The 20368-nt window shown below is 44.8% G+C and overlaps 1 protein-coding gene across 1 annotated transcript in view; it reads right to left on the bottom strand.

Annotated features, from left to right (window-relative positions):
• Window positions 1–12946, bottom strand: part of LOC143765632 (NXPE family member 1-like) — a 302041-nt gene extending 289095 nt beyond the window's left edge. The window contains exon 1 of the mRNA XM_077252480.1: window positions 12912–12946. The gene's annotated coding sequence lies outside the window, so the exon portion shown is untranslated. The remainder of the gene's footprint in view (window positions 1–12911) is intronic.
• Window positions 12947–20368: the final 7422 nt, after the last annotated feature.

Genomic DNA, 20368 nt, shown 5'->3' on the forward strand with positions numbered 1-20368 from the left:
TTATAACCTTATAAAGGGACAGTGGTCAGAATTGTAAAAATTGGCCCGGTCATTAACGTGCAAACCACCCTCGGGGCTTAAGGGGTTAAAAGAGGCATAGATGCTCATGAGGAGAACATCATTTTAGTCACTAGTGCGACCACACAGAATACTGTGTACAGTTCTGGTCTCCGGTGTATAAGAAAGACATAGATGAACTAGAGCGGGTGCAGAGAAGAGCGACCAAGGTTATTAGAGGACTGGGGGGTCTTCAATACAAAGACATGTTATTACACTTGGGGTTATTTAGTTTGGAACAATGAAGGCTAAGGGGTGACAGTACAGAGACCTTTCTAATGATCTTTTTACTCGTAGACCTGAGACGAGTACAAGTGGGCATCCTCTACATCTGGAGGAAGGAAGGTTTAATCATAATAACAAAGACAGATTCTTTACTGTAAGAGCAGTGAGACTATGAAACTCTCTGCGCATCATGTTGTTATGAGTAGAGTTGAGCGACTTACTTTTTTAGGATCGAGTCGGGTTTCGTGAAACCCGACTTTGTCAAAAGTCGGGTCGGGTGAAATCGGCCGATTATTGCGAAAAGTCGGGGGCCGACTGAAACACGAAACCCAATGCAAGTCAATGGGGAAGCAAAGTCGGCAGTGAGTGGAGGACAGGAAAACACCTACAGTGCCCATTTTAATGCCAAAAACATCAATTCTTGTTACTTAAGCTTGTCAATCTTAATTTACCTTATAATAATAGTTAGGCATTGAAAATTGGGGGTCATTTGGCTAAAGTTGTGGGGGAGTACGGCTGGCTCAAGTTTTTCGTGGGCCCAGGAAACGCGGACAACGTCACGGTGGCGGTGGAGCAGGGAGAGGTAAGTATTTAAACTTTGCAAGTGCTGTGATCCTGAGCAAGCAGGGGGGACCCTCTCGTTCACATTGCCACTGGCACAGGGCCCCTCAAAGTACGGCGGTGTGTTTGACGGCGGGGGCGCCTCCCACCGGCAGAGACACTTTTGCGTACTATGAGGGGCCCTGTGCCAGTGACTTTGCCAACGAGTATGCCCCCCCACCTGATGAAGGAACCTGCACTTTCATCTGCACCTTCCTCTTTGTCCCCGTTTAAGGTGGTATAGTATGTGGGAAGGGGAACCTGACTTTCAGCAGGGTCAGATTCTGGCTGTGTAGAGTGCAAGGGGAATGTAGTGGTCTGGGTCAATGTACCTGCAGCAGACTCATCTAGCAGTGGCTGGGCAATGGGCAGGATGAGAAGGAAGCACAGTTAGCAGGCCCAAATAATAAAGTAGCCTAAATGCAGTTCAAATGTGGTAACAGGACTAAACAGGCGGCATTGTTTTGTTCAGTGGAGGACAACTGTAATGAGTGGCAGACACAGTTAGTAGGCCTAAGTAATAAAGTGGGCCAAATGCAGTTCAAAATTGGTAACAGGAGTAAACAGGCGGCACTGCTTTGTTCAGAGGAGGAGAACAACAAGCAGCGGCAGACACTTTAGTAGGCCCAACCAAACAAGTAGGCCAAATGCAGTTTAATATCCGAAACAGGATGAAAATTGAGGCTCAGCTTTGTTCAGTGGAGGAGAAAAGCAAGGAGCGGCAGACACCATTAGTAGGCCCAACCAAACAAGTAGGCCAAATTCAGTTTAATATTCAAAACAGGATGAAAATTGAGCGTCAGCTTTGTTCAGTGGAGGAGAAAAGCAAGGAGCAGCAGATACCGTTAGTAGGCCCAACCAAACAAGTAGGCCAAATGCACTTTAATATTCGAAACAGGATGAAAATTGAGGCTCAGCTTAGTTCAGTGGAGGACAACTGTAATGGGAGGCAGACACAGTTAGTAGGCCTAAATAAGTAAGTAGGCTAAATGCAGTACAAAATTGGTAACTGGAGTACACAGGTGGCATTGCTTTGTTTAGCGGAGGACAATTGTAAGGAGGGGCTGACACAGTTAGCAGGCCCAAAAAAGTAAGTAGGCTAAATCCAGTTCAAAACTGGTAACAGGAGTAAACTGGTGGCATCGCTTTGTTCAATGGAGGACAACTGTAATGAGTGGCACAGACACAGTTTGTAGGCCCTCATTAAAAAAGTAGGCTAAATGCAGTTCTAAATTTGTAACAGGAGTACACAGGCGGCATAGCTTTGTGCAGTGGAGGACAACTGTAAGGAGTGGCACAGACAGACACAGGTAGTAGGCCCAAATGATAAAGTAGGCTAAATGCAGTTCAAAATTGGTAACTGGAGTACACAGGCGGCATTGCTTTGTTCGGTGGAGGACAACTGGAAGGAGTGGCTGACACAGTTAGTAGGCCAAAATAGTAAAGTGGGCTAAATGTCTGCCAAAACAATGTTCCTAAATAAACATGTGGCATAGCTAGGTACAGGGGTGGGCTCCTCTGCTGAGTAGCAGACAGTGGTAGTTCGTGCACAGTATTAACTGGTCTAAATGGAGGGCAGGGCCCCTGTATATTTTTACTATCATCTATCATTTCAACAAATTTGTATTGGCAGTGCCATTGAAGGATTTAACAGCACAGACTAAACAGTGGTGGAGCAGTAATAGGTAAGTTTTGCAAGTGGTAGAGCAATGTTTGAGCTGGGGGGGAACACTCTCTCGTGGGCGGCGGTACTGGCACAGGGCCCCTCATATTTCGACGGTGTGTCTGACATTGGGTGTGCACCACCACCGTCAGAGACACTTCATTGTACTATGAGGGACCCTGTGCCAGTGCCGTCACCCAAATTGGGCACACCCACCTGTCCAGGCAAATGGCACTTGCACGGGTGCTTGCGCCAAGTGGTGACCACGGCCATGTGGGGGGAGTCCGACCATTTAGGGAGGTATAAAAATGGCCTATGGTGGACATTCAGCAGCTGCAAATGGAGGAATTGGAGCAGTCAGTAAGAGGAGGCCAAAAGCAAGACATTTTTCAGGCAAGCTACGTGTCAGCAGGGGAAGGTGGGGCAAAATAATTTGAAATCCATGATTGGTTCATTTTAAGGAACATTAGATCATCAACATTTCGGGTAGCCAGACGAGTCCTTTTTTCGGTCAGTATTGAACCAGCAGCACTGAAGACTCTTTCTGATAGCACACTATCAGCAGGGCAAGCGAGATCCTGTAATGCATATTCTGCCAATTCAGGCCAGGTATCTATTTTAGATGCCCAGTAATCAAAGGGGAATGACGTGTGAGGGAGAACATCGATAAGGGAGGAAAAATAGTTTGTAACCATACTGGACAAATGCTGTTTCAAGTCACTTTGAATCGATGCAGCAGTAACTGTCGTGTCTGCGGTCCTTGAGAAATCACTCCACAACCTGGTCATAAAACCCTTCTATCCAACGCCACTTCTGATTTGTGCACCTCTAACACCTCTGCCATGTTGCCACCTACAGCTCATGTGAGAACCATCACCGCTGCTGTGTGCTGGGAATGCCTGAACCAAACGGTCTACAAGAGTTGCTTGTTTGGTAGCCAATATTTGCCCAAGGTTCTCATGTGGCATGATATTTTGTAATTTCCCTTTATATCGTGGATCCAGGAGGCAGGCCAACCAGTAATCTTCATCGGTCATCATTTTCATAATGCGGGGGTCCCTTTTTAGGATACGCAAGGCATAATCCGCCATGTGGGCCAATGTTCCAGGTGTCAATTCACTGCTTGTGCTGGGTTGAGGAGCACTTTCTTGCAAATCAACATCACTTGTCTCCCGCAAAAAACCTGTACCTGACCTTGCAACGCCACCAGTTTCTATTGCCCCCTGAGAAGCATCCTCCTCCCATAAATATTCATCCCCATCATCCTCCTCCTCCTCTTCATCCGCCACCTCGTCCAGGAGAGTTCCCTGAGCAGACAATGGCTGACTGTCATCAAGGCTTCCCTCCTCCTCGGTCGCAGACGCCTGCTCCTTAATGTGCATCAAACTTTGCATCAGCAGACGCATTAGTGGGATGCTCATGCTTATGATGGCGTCGTTTGCAATTACCAGCCGTGTGCATTCCTCAAAACACTGAAGGACTTGACAGAGGTCTTGTAGCTTCGACCACTGCACACCAGACAACTCCATGTCTGCCATCCAACTGCCTGCCTGTGTATGTGTATCCTCCCACAAATACATTACAGCACGCCTCTGTTCGCACAGCCTCTGAAGCATGTGCAGTGTGGAGTTCCACCTTGTTGCAACGTCAATTATTAGGCGGTGCTGGGGAAGCTTCAGCGATCGCTGATGGTTCAGCATACGACTGGAGTGTACGGGCGACCGGCGGATGTGCGAGCAAAGTCTTCGCACCTTCAGGAGTAGGGCTGGTAACCCCGGATAATTTTTCAGTAAGCACTGCACAACCAGGTTCAAGGTGTGAGCTAGGCAAGATATGTGTTTCAGTTCTGAAAGGGCTATGGCAGCCATAAAATTCCTTCCGTTATCACTGACTACCTTGCCTGCCTCAGATGTGCCCAGCCATGACTGAGTTTCTTGCTGCAAGTACTCGGCCAGTACTTCCGCGGTGTGTCTGTTGTTGCCCAAACACTTCATTTCCAACATAGCCTGCTGACGCTTACCACTAGCTGTTCCATAATGGGACACCTCTTGTGCAACACTGGCAGCTGCGGATGGAGTGGTCGTGCTACTGCGCTCTGTGGATGAGCTTTCACTTCTGGAGGAGGAGGAGGAGGAGGAGGAGGGGTGGCGAACGCCTACAGCCAACTGTTTCCTAGACTGTGAGCTAGGCAGAACTGTGCCATTATGGCTGTCCCCTGTGGACCCTGCATCCACCACATTAACCCAACCCAGTGAGCCGTGATGGACACGTAACGTGCCTGGCCATGCCTACTGGTCCATGCATCTGTTGTGAGGTGCACCATTCTACTTACTGATTGCCTCAGTGCATGGACAATTCGGTCTTTGACATGCTGGTGGAGGACTGGGATGGCTTTTCTCACAAAGAAGTGTCGACTGGGTAGGTCATAGCGTGGTACTGCGTAGGCCATCAGGGCTTTGAAAGCTTTGCTTTCAACCAATCGGTAGGGCATCATCTCTAACGAGATTAGTCTTGCAATGTGGGCGTTCAAACCCTGTGTACGCGGATGAGAGGATGAGTACTTCCTTTTCCTAATGAGAGTCTCTTGTAGGGTGAGTTGGACTGGAGAGCTGCATATGGTGGAACCAGCGGGGGTGGTGGTGGACATGGCAGATTGAGAGAGGGTTGGTGATGGTATTCTTGATGTTGGCCTACATACAGTGTTTCCTACCAAGAATCTTGTGATTCCCTGACTGCTTTGGCCTTGTGACGATACGTCCACATTTGCTGCTGGTGGTGTCCTAAGCGGTGGGCTTACAGTGAGGGAAGCAATGAAGCGTTGCTGACTATGTTCATTCTGAGCAGGTGCACCAACGGTACGGGACGTTTGGTAGTTAGTCCAGGCTTGCAAGTGCATGCTGGTTAAATGTCTACGCATGCACGTTGTATTTAAATTTTGGATATTCTTCCCTCTGCTAAAGGTCTTTGAGCATTTCTTACAGATAACTTTGCACTGATCATTCGGATCTTGGTTAAAAAATTCCCACACTGCACTCTTCCTACTATTGAATACCTTTTCAGGCATTGCACGTTGTGCTACTTTCACCGGATGACCACGCTGTCCTAAAAATGTTTTTGGTTTTGTCAAACGTTTTTGGCCAGATACTGGCCTGACAGATGAAAGCTGTAGATGTACATGCCTGCTGCGGATCATCCTCCTCCGCTTCAGAGCTACTGCCAACGGCTCCCTGTTCCCCCAATGGCTGCAAATCTGGGTCAACAACTTGGTCATCTATCACCTCCTCTTAAATGTCATGTGCACCTTCCTCTGTGTCACCATGTAAGGTGCTATAGCTTTCGGGATGGGGCACCATAGTCTCATCAGGGTCAGATTCTGGCTCAGTACACTGCGAGGGCAATGTAGTGATCTGAGTCAATGGAACAGCATAATAATCTATCTGTGGCTGTGTATTTGTGCATTACATGTCCGATTCATCTTGTAATGGGCTGGCAACTATTTCCCTTTCTAACCCTGGCACGGTATGTGTAAAGAGGTCCATGGAGTAAACTGTAGAGTCGCCTGCCGCATTCTTCACTTTTGCTTTGGGTGAAGGACACAAGGAAGCGACTTGTTCCTGACCGGGAGCATCCACTGACGACTCGCTGCTTTTATATTTCGAACTTTCTGAAGAGGAGGCGAAAGAGCTAGAGGCTGAGTCAGCAAGGAAAGCCAAAACTTTTTCCTGCTGCTCTGGCTTTAAAAGCGGTTTTCCTACTCCCAGATATCGGAGCCTTCGAGGCCTTGTGTAGCCAAACGATGACGCTGGCTCAACACTTCCAGCCTTAGGTGCTATTGTGCTTTTCCCACTACCACCAGATGCTCCACCACCACCATCATTACCAGCTGGCAATGACCACCCACGGCCTCTTCCACCAGACTTCCTCATTTTTGGGAAAATGTAACCAAACTAACAACCGTTATATGGTACAGTAAAACAACGTAGAAGGTGTATATAAACTTGTTGAGAATTTAAATCTCCTTTTTTTTGAGGGGGTAGACTGCAGCAAAACTCAGGCCCAGTGTATTACACTACACAAGGTAAGTGGCAGAACGTGGCTGGCAGATATACGACAAACAGAACTGACATAGATCCTCTTAGTGGCAATTTAAATCTCCCTTTTTTTGGGGGGGAGACTGCTGCAAAAAACAGGCCCTATGTATTACACTACACAATGTAAAAGGCAGAATGTGGCTGGCAGACATACGACAAACAGAAATGACGTATATAAACTTGTTGGCAATTTAATTCTCCCTTTTTTTGGGGGGGGGAGACTGCAGCAAAAAACAGGCCCTGTGTATTAGACTATACAAAAAATACAAGGACTGTACTACAATTTCAATCTCCCTACAATGATCTCAGGACAAGTATGGCCGCCAGCAATAAAAAGGACTGCTGCACACAAAAGTGTGGGCAAATAAACAAGATAACTGTGCAGAAAGGAGCAACAGGATTCTTGCTTTTAAAAAAGCAGTTGGTTTGCACAGCGGTGTACAAACAGCAATGCAGCTATCAGGGAGCCTTATAAGGCAGCCTAATAAGCTACAGAGCTGATGCACAAAAATCTAGCCTCCACTGTCCCTGCAAAGAAAAGGTGGTGTTAGACAGTGAAAATCGCTACAGCACAAGCGGTTTGGGGGTTAATCTTCCCTCCTTAACGATATCCCTGCTTCTGATGAAGCTGCAGCAACCTCTCCCTATGCTGAGATCGGCAGAAGTAAGAAGGCGGTCGGCGTGCACGCCCCTTTATAGCCCATGTGACGTCGCATAAAGCAAGCCAATCACTGTCATGCCCTTCTCTAAGATGGTGGGGACCAAGACCTATGTCATCACGCTGCCCACACTCTGCGTCCTCCTTCATTGGCTGAAAAATGGCGCTGAAAGCGCCATTTGAAACGCGACTTTGGCACGAAGATTGCCGACCTCATGGCCGATCCCACACTGGGATCGGGTCGGGTTTCATGAAACCCGACTTTGCCGAAAGTCGGCGATTTTTGAATTTGTCCGATCCGTTTCGCTCAACCCTACTTGGCACCTGTCCACACTGCCAAAAGTACCAATACCAGGTTTAAAAACAACAGAATCACTGTGCTTGATTGGCCAGCAAACTCACCTTACCTTAACCCCACAGAGAATCTATTGGGTATTGTAAAGAGGAAGATTAGAGTCACCAAACCCATCAATGCAGACTAGCTGAATGCTGCCATCAAAGCAACCTGGGCTTCCATAATACCACAGCAGTGCCACAGCCTGTTCGCCTGCAGTTCATGCCGCACTGATGCAGTAATTGATGCAAAAGGAGGCCCGACCAAGTATTGAGTGCATTTACTGAATATACATTTCAGTAGGCCAACATTTCGGATTTTAAAATCATTTTTTCAAGCTGGTGTTATAAAGTAATCTAATTTTAAAACACTTAAGTACTTTTAAAACATTTTCAATTCACCTCACAATTAACCACTTAATCCCATATGACGTACTATCCCATCAAGGTGACCAGGGACTTAATTCCCAGTGACGGGATAGTACGTCATATGTGATCGGATGCACTCACGGGGGGAGCGCGGCCGATCACGGCCGGGTGTCAGCTGACTATCGCAGCTGACATCCGGCACTATGTGCCAGGAGCAGTCACGGACCGCTCCCAGCACATTAACCCCCGGCACACTGCGATCAAACAGGATAGCAGTGTTCCGGCGGTACAGGGAAGCATCGCGCAGGGAGGGGGCTCCCTGTGTGCTTCCCTGAGACGATCGGTATAAGGCGATGTGCTCACCTTGTACTGAGCGTCTCCTCCCTGCAGGCCCCGGATCCAAAATGGCTGTGGGGCTACTTCCGGGTCCTGCAGGGAGGTTGCTTACCAAGTGCCTGCTCAGAGCAGGCGCTGGTAAGCCAGGAGCCCTGCATGTCAGATTGCTGATCAAACACAGTTCTCTGCAATCTGTCACTATACAGAGATGTCCCCCCTGGGACAAAGTAAAAAAAAAAATTTAAATGTGTAAAAATAAAAAAATATAAAAATTCCTTAATAAAGAAAGAAAAAATGTTGTTCCCAATCAAAAAGACGGATATAAATAACCATGGTACCGCTGAAAACGTCATCTTGTCCCGCAAAAAACGAGCCACCATACAGCATCATCAGCAAAAAAATAAAAATATTATACTCCTCAGAATAAAGCAATGCAAAAATAATTATTTTTTCTATAAAATAGTTTTTATCATATAAAAGCGCCAATACATAAAAAAATTATGTAAATGAGGTATCGCTGTAATCGTACTGACCCGAAGAATAAAACTACTTTATCCATTTTACCAAACGTGGAACGGTATAAACGCCCCCCCCAAAAAAAGAAATTCATGAATAGTTGGTTTTTGGTCATTCTGCCTCACAAAAATCGGAATAAAAAGCGATCAAAAAATGTCACATGCCCAAAAATGTTACCAATAAAACAACAACTCGTCCCGCAAAAAAACAAGACCTCACATGACTCTGTGGACCAAAATATGGAATATTTTTTTAGGTCTCAAAATGTGGTAACGCAAAAAATATTTTTTGCAATAAAAAGCGTCTTTTAGTGTGTGACAGCTGCCAATCATAAAAATCCGCTAAAAAACCCGCTATAAAAGTAAATCAAACCCCCCTTCATCACCCCCTTAGCTAGGGAAACATAAAAACATTTAAAAAATTTATTTATTTCCATTTTCCCATTAGGGCTAGGGTTAGGGTTAGGGCTAGGGCTGGGGGTAGGGCTACAGTTAGGGTTAGGGCTTCAGTTCGGGTTGGGGCTAAAGTTAGGGTTAGGATTGGGGCTAAAGTTAGGGTTTGGATTACATTTACAGTTGGGATTAGGGTTAGGGGTGTGTCAGGGTTAGGGGTGTGGTTAGGGTTATGGTTGGGATTAGGGTTAGGGGTGTGTTTGAGATAGGGTTTCAGTTAGAATTGGGGTTTTCCACTGTTTAGGCACATCAGGGCTCTCCAAACGCGACATGGCGTCCGATCTCAATTCCAGCCAATTCTGCGTTGAAAAAGTAAAACAGTGCTCCTTCCCTTCCGAGCTCTCCCGTGCGCCCAAACAGGTGTTTACCCCAACATATGGGGTATCAGCATACTCAGGACAAATTGGACAACTACTATTGGGGTCCAATTTCTCTTGTTACCCTTGGGAAAATAAAAATTTGGGGGGCTAAATTATAATTTTTGAGGAAATAAATTATTTTTTATTTTCACGGCTCGGCTTTATAAACTGTAGTGAAACACTTGGGGGTTCAAAGTTCTCACAACACATCTAGATAAGTTCCTTGGGGGGTCTAGTTTCCAAAATGGTGTCAATTGTGGGGGGTTTCTACTGTTTAGGTGTATCAGGGGCTCTGCAAATGCAACGTGATGCCTGCAGACCAATCCATCTAAGTCTGCATTCCAAATGGCGCTCCTTCCCTTCCGAGCTCTGCCATGGGCCCAAACGGTGGTTCCCCCCCACATATGGGGTATCAGCGTACTGGAGACAAATTGGTTAACAACCTTTGGGGTCGAACTTCTCCTGTTACCCTTGGGAAAATACAAAACTGGGGGCTCAAAAATAATTTTTGTGAAAATTTTTTATTTTTTTTATTTTCACTGCTCTGCGTTATAAACTGTAGTGAAACACTTGGGGATTCAAAGCTGTCAAAACGCATCTAGATAAGTTCCTTAGGGGGTCTACTTTCCAAAATGGTGTCACTTGTGGGGAGTTTCAATGTTTAGACACATCAGGGGCTCTCCAAACGCAACATGGTGTCCCATCTCAATTCCAGTCAATTTTGCATTGAAAAGTCAAATGGCGCTCCTTCCCTTCCGAGCTCTGCCATGCGCACAAACAGTGGTTTACCCTCACATATGGGGTATCAGCATACTCAGAACAAATTGTACAACAACTTTTGTGGTCCAATTTCTTCTCTTACCCTTGGGAAAATATAAATTTGGGGCGAAAAGTTCATATTTGTGAAAAAATATGATTTTTTATTTTTACAGCTCTGCATTATAAACTTCTGTGAAACACTTGGTGGGTCAAAGTGCTCATCACACATCTAGATAAGTTCCTTAGGGGGTCTACTTTCCAAAAGGTGTCACTTGTATGGGGTTTCAATGTTTAGGCACATCAGGATGCTCTCCAAATGCAACATGGCGTCCCATCTCAATTCCAGTCAATTTTGCATTGAAAAGTCAAACGGCGCTCCTTCCCTTCCGAGCTCTGCTATGCACCCAAACAGTGGTTTACCCCCACATATGTGGTTTCAGCATACTCAGAACAAATTGTACAACAACTTTTGTGGTCCATTTTCTCCTGTTACCCTTGGTAAAATGAAACAAATTGGAGCTGAAGGAAATTTTTTGTGAAAAAAAGTTCATTTTTTTTAAACATTCCAAAAATTCCTGTAAAACACCTGAAGGGTTAATAAACTTCTTGAATGTGGTTCTGAGCACCTTGAGGGGTGCAGTTGTTAGAATGGTGTCACACTTGGTTATTTTCTATCATATAGACCCCTCAAAATGACTTCAAATGTGATGTGGTCCCTAAAAAATATTGGTGTTGCAAAAATGAGAAATTGCTGGTCAACTTTTAACCCCTATAACTCCCTAACAAAAAAAAAATTAGTTCAAAAATTGTGCTGATGTAAAGTAGACATGTGGGAAATGTTACTTATTAATTATTTTGTGTGACATATCTCTGTGATTTAAGGGCATACAATTTCAAAGTTGGAAAATTGCAAAATTTTCAAAATTTTTGCCAAATTTCCATTTTTTTCACAAATAAACGCAAGTTACATCGAAGAAATTTTACCACTATCATGAAGTACAATATGTCATGAGAAAACATTGTCAGAATAGCCAAGATCTGTTGAAGCGTTCCAGAGTTATAACCTCATAAAGGACAGTGGTCAGAATTGTAAAAATTGGTCCGGTCATTAACGTGCAAGCCACCCTTGGGGCTTAAGGGGTTAAGGGGTTAATAATAAAAGGGAGCTTTTCACATGAAATAAACTATAATAACCTGCAGATATTGGGTTAATCTGGTTTCTGAACCTACAAGGTGCCCGCATTTTCACCCCTTCTGCCATAAGGAAATAAACGTTATTTTCCCTGGCAGCATTTGAATTTCAGTCACAAGGGTGGCGTTGGTGCGGTTTTAGTCACTGATATGTGTAATTGCACCTCCGGCACTGATTGACAGTATGCCGTGATCCCGAGCAAGCTGTCAGTCAGTGCTGGACAGGTTCAAAACGTCATTTAGGCCATGTGCACACACTGAGGATTCCATTGCGGAATTTTCAGCAGCGGATTTGATAAATCCGCAGTGCAAAACCGCTGCGGTTTTTACTGTGGATTTATCGTGGTTTTTAGTGCGGTTTCCACTGCGTTTTTTCACCTGCAGTTTCCTATTGGAGCAGGTGTCAAACCGCTGCGGATTCCGCACAAAGAATTGACATGCTGCGGAAAATAAACTGCAGCGTTTCCGCGCATTTTTTTCCACAGCATGTGCACAGCGGTTTTTATTTTCCATAGGTTAACATGGTACTGTACACCGCATGGAAAACTGCTGCGGATCCGCAGCAAAAACCGCAACGTGTGCACATACCCTAACCTGCAGATTAACCCCATATCTGCAGGCTAATAGATTTTCTTTCAAGTGACAATTTCCCTCCTCGTAGAGCTCTAGTAATGTAAAAATAAACAATGCAAAACTGAAGATTCTTGAAACGTTAAATATAATCCTTTTTTAGATTAGATACAGTAACATCTATTTACTGTAAGTACCTGTCAGCCTACAATTAAATCCTTCAGATTTTCCAGTCTTTTGATATCCAAACAAATTGGCTATCAATTTTTTTTACCAGTCAAGGATGTACCTACCATAGAAGCAGCAAGGGCACTTTCCATATGGTTCTCTGAAGCAAAGGGCCAAACTCAGATTTGGTATTTCCATGTTAAAGAATAAAGATCCAACAGCAAGAATTTCAAAAATAACAAAAAATGACTTATCAGTCTATCACAACAACATTTCAAAACTTTCTCCTTCGCAATTTGTTAAATAATAAAAGAATAAATATATATATTTTTTTACCCATAATGGGCTTTCAAGGTAAATAAACAGATGTAGCAGAGGCAGAGCTAATGATATTAGATATAGCAACGCTGAGATTGTCATTTGGTAGAATAGATTATGGTATTGTTAACTTGAATTTTACATAAGACTATAGGTAAATTTAATTCAGTTATTAATACGAGCAAAATATCTCCTACATCAGAATTACTACTACATGATGGGCAATTAATGAAATACTTCACTTACCTATTGGACCCAGATGTTAAAAATATCAGACTGGAGCTTAGACGCTGTGTGAAAGCAAATAGTAGAATGGCTTACTGATTTATACAGACAGGGAGGTGTTATTACAACTCAGAGACATTCTTTGATTGATGATTTCCATAAGTTTGTACAGATGCAATTGTTGGGTGTAGCCAGCATTACGTCTACAGTGAATAAATAAAATCAAAGTCCTTTATCTTTCCATATTTAAAATTAGAGATTAAAAACATTGTTGAAAAATAGTGCAAAAAATATTCAGGATGAACCTTACGCATTTAGTACAATTGAGTTCTTATTCATTGTACTATGAATGGTACTATGAATATGAACTGAATTGTTTGAAATGAGTAAACTTCATCCGGAATATTTTTTGTACTGTTTTTCAAGGAATTTTAACATGGAATAAAGGACTATGAATTTATTTAATACCTGTGGACATATTGCTGTATATACCCAATATTTGCATCTTGTGATAGATTGCCTCAATTCGATGCTTCCTCAGGTAGACGCAGGAACACTTTGGCAGTAAAACACCTGCTGGTTTATTAAAGTCCACATAGACCAAGGCACGCTTCAGAAAACAAAACCAGATCCTTCCTGGCTTAAATGAAAAAAACAAAACAAAGTAAGTTAAACAGAGACCTTTCTCTGCAGATTTCAACCTGCAGACACAACACACTGTTCTCAGCTCCTCCTTGGAGCTACATGGGAGTACTTCCTATCCCAAGACGCAACACAGACTGAACCACAGGTTCAGGTATATATCACATGTACTAGTCATGTGATCATGACATCACTGCAGGTCCTCATACTCCTGCAGGTCCTGGGGGAAAGGGTTGCGGTGAGCACCCTCCCACTCCCACTGAAAGGGCCGGACTGGGACTAAAATTCAGACCTGGCATTTGAAGTTACACAGGCCCACTTGTCACATGGTGACTGTATTATATCTTTGTACACTTGTAGGTTATAAGAAGTGAGGGCAGTGTGACTATATAACATATAATTACAGCTGTATCCAGCATTAAAGCTCAGTCCTATTTATTGCTTTTAGTTGCAGTACCAAGAAAAGCCGCTACTTTACCTACATAACTGGATCTCGTAGATAATGAAGGGATGAGACGACCAAAGGCTATGGAACCTCATTCTGATGCTCTATAAACTTTGCCTACAGCCACTTTTGGTTCCGCTGCGCAGCATGAGACCCGGTGAATCTGAAAAGAGGTGACATCAGTAACGTCACCGCTCTTCAGATATTCTGGGTCTTGCGCTGAGCTCGGCGACTGTGAAAAGCGGTATTGTTACTATCGTCACCGCTCTTCAGAGTCGCTGGGTCTCGCCAGGTCTGGACTAGTAGGGGGGGTGTCTGATAGACACCTCTCCATTACTTACACCAGAGATTGATAGCAGCTGACATTACGCTGCTGACATCTACCCTAAAAATCATTACACATACCAGAATTAAATGCTTTGGCGGCTGGGAAAAGCAGTAGAGTTAGCGCTATTCCCAGGTGCTAACTACAAGTGTCATAATCCTTGCCTCATCTCCCTGCGAAGCATTTCTGCTGTATTTACATGCACTGATCTCAGGCCGCTAAATGAGTGGGATCGACAATACTGAAGTCGTTCGCTTGTTTCCCGGTCTCTTTACACCAAATGAGAAAGAATGATGGGGACAGAACAATCACAATTAGATCAATCTGTCCCCATACAGTATCATGTTATCAGCAGCACATCTACAGTTTACACCCGCTATGTGCTGCTGAGAACAAGGATTTCTGTTCCCACATAAACAATCCAATCATTCGATGAATAGGCAGCATTTTGCTTGTTTAGTATAATACACCCCATAGTCCTCCATATATTATAATGTGCACCTCAGTCCTCCATATAGTATAATACACTACTTAGTCCTCTGTTATGGTTCTCAATGGCAAGAGAACATAGCCCAGCAAACATAAGTACTAGCTCTTGGAAGGATGGAAACTAAACTGACCATGAACTAAACCTGCCGCACAACTAACAGTAGCCGGGTAGCGTTGCCTACGTTTTTTATCCCTAGACGCCCAGCGCCGGCCGGAGGACTAACTAATCCTGGCAGAGGAAAATATAGTCCTGGCTCACCTCTAGAGAAATTTCCCCGATAGGCAGACAGAGGCCCCCACATATATTGGCGGTGATTTTAGATGAAATGACAAACGTAGTATGAAAATAGGTTTAGCAAAATTGAGGTCCGCTTACTAGATAGCAGGAAGACAGAAAGGGCACTTTCATGGTCAGCTGAAAACCCTATCAAAAATACCATCCTGAAATTACTTTAAGACTCTAGTATTAACTCATAACATCAGAGTGGCAATTTCAGATCACAAGAGCTTTCCAGACACAGAAACGAAACTACAGCTGTGAACTGGAACAAAATGCAAAAACAAACGAGGACTAAAGTCCAACTTATCTGGGAGTTGTCTAGCAGCAGGAACATGCACAGAAATGCTTCTGATTACAATGTTGACTGGCATGGAAGTGACAGAGGAGCAAGGTTAAATAGCGACTCCCACATCCTGATGGAAGCAGGTGAACAGAAGGGATGATGCACACCAGTTAAACTCCACCAGTGGCCACCGGGGGAGCCCAAAATCCAATTTCACAACAGTACCCCCCCCCTCAAGGAGGGGGCACCGAACCCTCACCAGAACCACCAGGGCGATCAGGATGAGCCCTATGAAAGGCACGGACCAGATCGGAGGCATGAACATCAGAGGCAGTCACCCAAGAATTATCCTCCTGACCGTATCCCTTCCATTTGACCAGATACTGGAGTTTCCGTCTGGAAACACGGGAGTCCAAGATTTTTTCCACCACGTACTCCAACTCGCCCTCAACCAACACCGGAGCAGGAGGCTCAACGGAAGGCACAACCGGTACCTCATACCTGCGCAACAATGACCGATGAAAAACATTATGAATAGAAAAAGATGCAGGGAGGTCCAAACGGAAGGACACAGGGTTAAGAATCTCCAATATCTTGTACGGGCCGATGAACCGAGGCTTAAACTTAGGAGAAGAAACCCTCATAGGGACAAAACGAGAAGACAACCACACCAAGTCCCCAACACAAAGCCGGGGACCAACCCGACGCCGGCGGTTGGCAAAAAGCTGAGTCCTCTCCTGGGACAACTTCAAATTGTCCACTACCTGCCCCCAGATCTGATGCAACCTCTCCACCACAGCATCCACTCCAGGACAATCCGAAGATTCCACCTGACCAGAAGAAAATCGAGGATGAAACCCCGAATTACAGAAAAAAGGAGACACCAAGGTGGCAGAGCTGGCCCGATTATTGAGGGCAAACTCCGCTAAAGGCAAAAAAGCAACCCAATCATCCTGATCTGCAGACACAAAACACCTCAAATATGTCTCCAAGGTCTGATTCGTCCGCTCGGTCTGGCCATTAGTCTGAGGATGGAAAGCAGACGAGAAAGACAAATCTATGCCCATCCTAGCACAGAATGCTCGCCAAAATCTAGACACGAATTGGGTTCCTCTGTCAGAAACGATATTCTCCGGAATACCATGCAAACGGACCACATTTTGAAAAAACAGAGGAACCAACTCAGAAGAAGAAGGCAACTTAGGCAGGGGAACCAAATGGACCATCTTAGAGAAACGGTCACACACCACCCAGATGACAGACATCTTCTGAGAAACAGGAAGATCCGAAATAAAATCCATCGAGATGTGCGTCCAGGGCCTCTTCGGGATAGGCAAGGGCAACAACAATCCACTAGCCCGAGAACAACAAGGCTTGGCCCGAGCACAAACGTCACAAGACTGCACAAAGCCTCGCACATCTCGAGACAGGGAAGGCCACCAGAAGGACCTTGCCACCAAATCCCTGGTACCAAAGATTCCAGGATGACCTGTCAACGCAGAAGAATGAACCTCAGAAATGACTTTACTGGTCCAATCATCAGGAACAAACAGTCTACCAGGTGGGCAACGATCAGGTCTATCCGCCTGAAACTCCTGCAAGGCCCGCCGCAGGTCTGGAGAAACGGCAGACAATATCACTCCATCCTTAAGGATACCTGTAGGTTCAGAGTTACCAGGGGAGTCAGGCTCAAAACTCCTAGAAAGGGCATCCGCCTTAACATTCTTAGAACCCGGCAGGTAGGACACCACAAAATTAAACCGAGAGAAAAACAACGACCAGCGCGCCTGTCTAGGATTCAGGCGTCTGGCGGACTCAAGATAAATTAGATTTTTGTGGTCAGTCAATACCACCACCTGATGTCTAGCCCCCTCAAGCCAATGACGCCACTCCTCAAAAGCCCACTTCATGGCCAAAAGCTCCCGATTCCCAACATCATAATTCCGCTCGGCGGGCGAAAATTTACGCGAGAAAAAGGCACAAGGTCTCATCACGGAACAATCGGAACTTCTCTGCGACAAAACCGCCCCAGCTCCGATCTCAGAAGCGTCGACCTCAACCTGAAAAGGAAGAGCAACATCAGGCTGACGCAACACAGGGGCGGAAGAAAAGTGGCGCTTAAGCTCCCGAAAGGCCTCCACAGCAGCAGGGGACCAATCAGCAACATCAGCACCCTTCTTAGTCAAATCAGTCAATGGTTTAACAACATCAGAAAAACCAGTAATAAATCGACGATAAAAGTTAGCAAAGCCCAAAAATTTCTGAAGACTCTTAAGAGAAGAGGGTTGCGTCCAATCACAAATAGCCTGAACCTTGACAGGATCCATCTCGATGGAAGAGGGGGAAAAAATATATCCCAAAAAGGAAATCTTTTGAACCCCAAAAATGCACTTAGAACCCTTCACACACAAGGAATTAGACCGCAAAACCTGAAAAACCCTCCTGACCTGCTGGACATGAGAGTCCCAGTCATCCGAAAAAATCAAAATATCATCCAGATACACAATCATAAATTTATCCAAATAATCACGGAAAATGTCATGCATAAAGGACTGAAAGACTGAAGGGGCATTTGAAAGACCAAAAGGCATCACCAAATACTCAAAGTGGCCCTCGGGCGTATTAAATGCGGTCTTCCACTCATCCCCCTGCTTAATTCGCACCAAATTATACGCCCCACGGAGATCTATCTTAGAGAACCACTTGGCCCCCTTTATGCGAGCAAACAAATCAGTCAGCAGTGGCAAGGGATATTGATATTTAACCGTGATTTTATTCAAAAGCCGATAATCAATACACGGTCTCAAAGAACCATCTTTCTTACCCACAAAGAAAAAAACGGCTCCTAAGGGAGATGACGAAGGACGAATATGTCCCTTTTCCAAGGACTCCTTTATATATTCTCGCATAGCAGCATGTTCAGGCACAGACAGATTAAATAAACGACCCTTAGGGTATTTACTACCCGGAATCAAATCTATGGCACAATCGCACTCCCGGTGCGGAGGTAATGAACCAAGCTTAGGTTCTTCAAAAACGTCACGATATTCAGTCAAGAATTCAGGAATCTCAGAGGGAATAGATGATGAAATGGAAACCACAGGTACGTCCCCATGCGTCCCCTTACATCCCCAGCTTAACACAGACATAGCTTTCCAGTCAAGGACCGGGTTATGAGATTGCAGCCATGGCAATCCAAGCACCAACACATCATGTAGGTTATACAGCACAAGAAAGCGAATAATCTCCTGATGATCCGGATTAATCCGCATAGTTACTTGTGTCCAGTATTGTGGTTTATTATTAGCCAATGGGGTGGAGTCAATCCCCTTCAGGGGTATAGGAGTTTCAAGAGGCTCCAAATCATACCCACAGCGTTTGGCAAAGGACCAATCCATAAGACTCAAAGCGGCGCCAGATTCGACATAGGCATCCGCGGTAATAGATGATAAAGAACAAATCAGGGTCACAGATAGAATAAACTTAGACTGTAAAATGCCAATTGAAACAGACTTATCAAGCTTCTTAGTACGCTTAGAGCATGCTGATATAACATGAGTTGAATCACCGCAATAGAAGCACAACCCATTTTTTCGTCTTAAATTCTGCCGTTCACTTCTGGACAGAATTCTATCACATTGCATATTCTCTGGCGTCTTCTCAGTAGACACCGCCAAATGGTGCACAGGTTTGCGCTCCCGCAGACGCCTATCGATCTGGATAGCCATTGTCATGGACTCATTCAGACCCACAGGCACAGGGAACCCCACCATAACATCCTTAATGGCATCAGAGAGACCCTCTCTGAAATTCGCCGCCAGGGCGCACTCATTCCACTGAGTAAGCACAGCCCATTTACGGAATTTCTGGCAGTATATTTCAGCTTCGTCTTGCCCCTGAGATAGGGACATCAAGGCCTTTTCCGCCTGAAGCTCTAACTGAGGTTCCTCATAAAGCAACCCCAAGGCCAGAAAAAACGCATCCACATTGAGCAACGCAGGATCCCCTGGAGCCAATGCAAAAGCCCAATCCTGAGGGTCGCCCTGGAGCAAGGAAATCACAATCCTGACCTGCTGAGCAGGATCTCCAGCAGAGCGAGATTTCAGGGACAAAAACAACTTGCAATTATTTTTGAAATTTTGAAAGCAAGATCTATTCCCCGAGAAAAATTCAGGCAAAGGAATTCTAGGTTCAGATATAGGAACATGAACAACAAAATCTTGTAAATTTTGAACTTTCGTGGTGAGATTATTCAAACCTGCAGCTAAACTCTGAATATCCATTTTAAACAGGTGAACACAGAGCCATTCCAGGATTAGAAGGAGAGAGAGAGAGAGAAAGGCTGCAATATAGGCAGACTTGCAAGAGATTCAATTACAAGCACACTCAGAACTGAAGGGAAGGAAAAAAAAAAAAAAAAAAAAATCTTCAGCAGACTTCTCTTTTCTCTCCTTTCTCTGTCAATTAATTTAACCCTTTTTTGTCCGGTCAAACTGTTATGGTTCTCAATGGCAAGAGAACATAGCCCAGCAAACATAAGTACTAGCTCTTGGAAGGATGGAAACTAAACTGACCATGAACTAAACCTGCCGCACAACTAACAGTAGCCGGGTAGCGTTGCCTACGTTTTTTATCCCTAGACGCCCAGCGCCGGCCGGAGGACTAACTAATCCTGGCAGAGGAAAATATAGTCCTGGCTCACCTCTAGAGAAATTTCCCCGATAGGCAGACAGAGGCCCCCACATATATTGGCGGTGATTTTAGATGAAATGACAAACGTAGTATGAAAATAGGTTTAGCAAAATTGAGGTCCGCTTACTAGATAGCAGGAAGACAGAAAGGGCACTTTCATGGTCAGCTGAAAACCCTATCAAAAATACCATCCTGAAATTACTTTAAGACTCTAGTATTAACTCATAACATCAGAGTGGCAATTTCAGATCACAAGAGCTTTCCAGACACAGAAACGAAACTACAGCTGTGAACTGGAACAAAATGCAAAAACAAACGAGGA

This window comes from Ranitomeya variabilis, chromosome 4 (genome assembly GCF_051348905.1).
Source record: "Ranitomeya variabilis isolate aRanVar5 chromosome 4, aRanVar5.hap1, whole genome shotgun sequence".
Classification (NCBI taxonomy): domain Eukaryota; kingdom Metazoa; phylum Chordata; class Amphibia; order Anura; family Dendrobatidae; genus Ranitomeya; species Ranitomeya variabilis.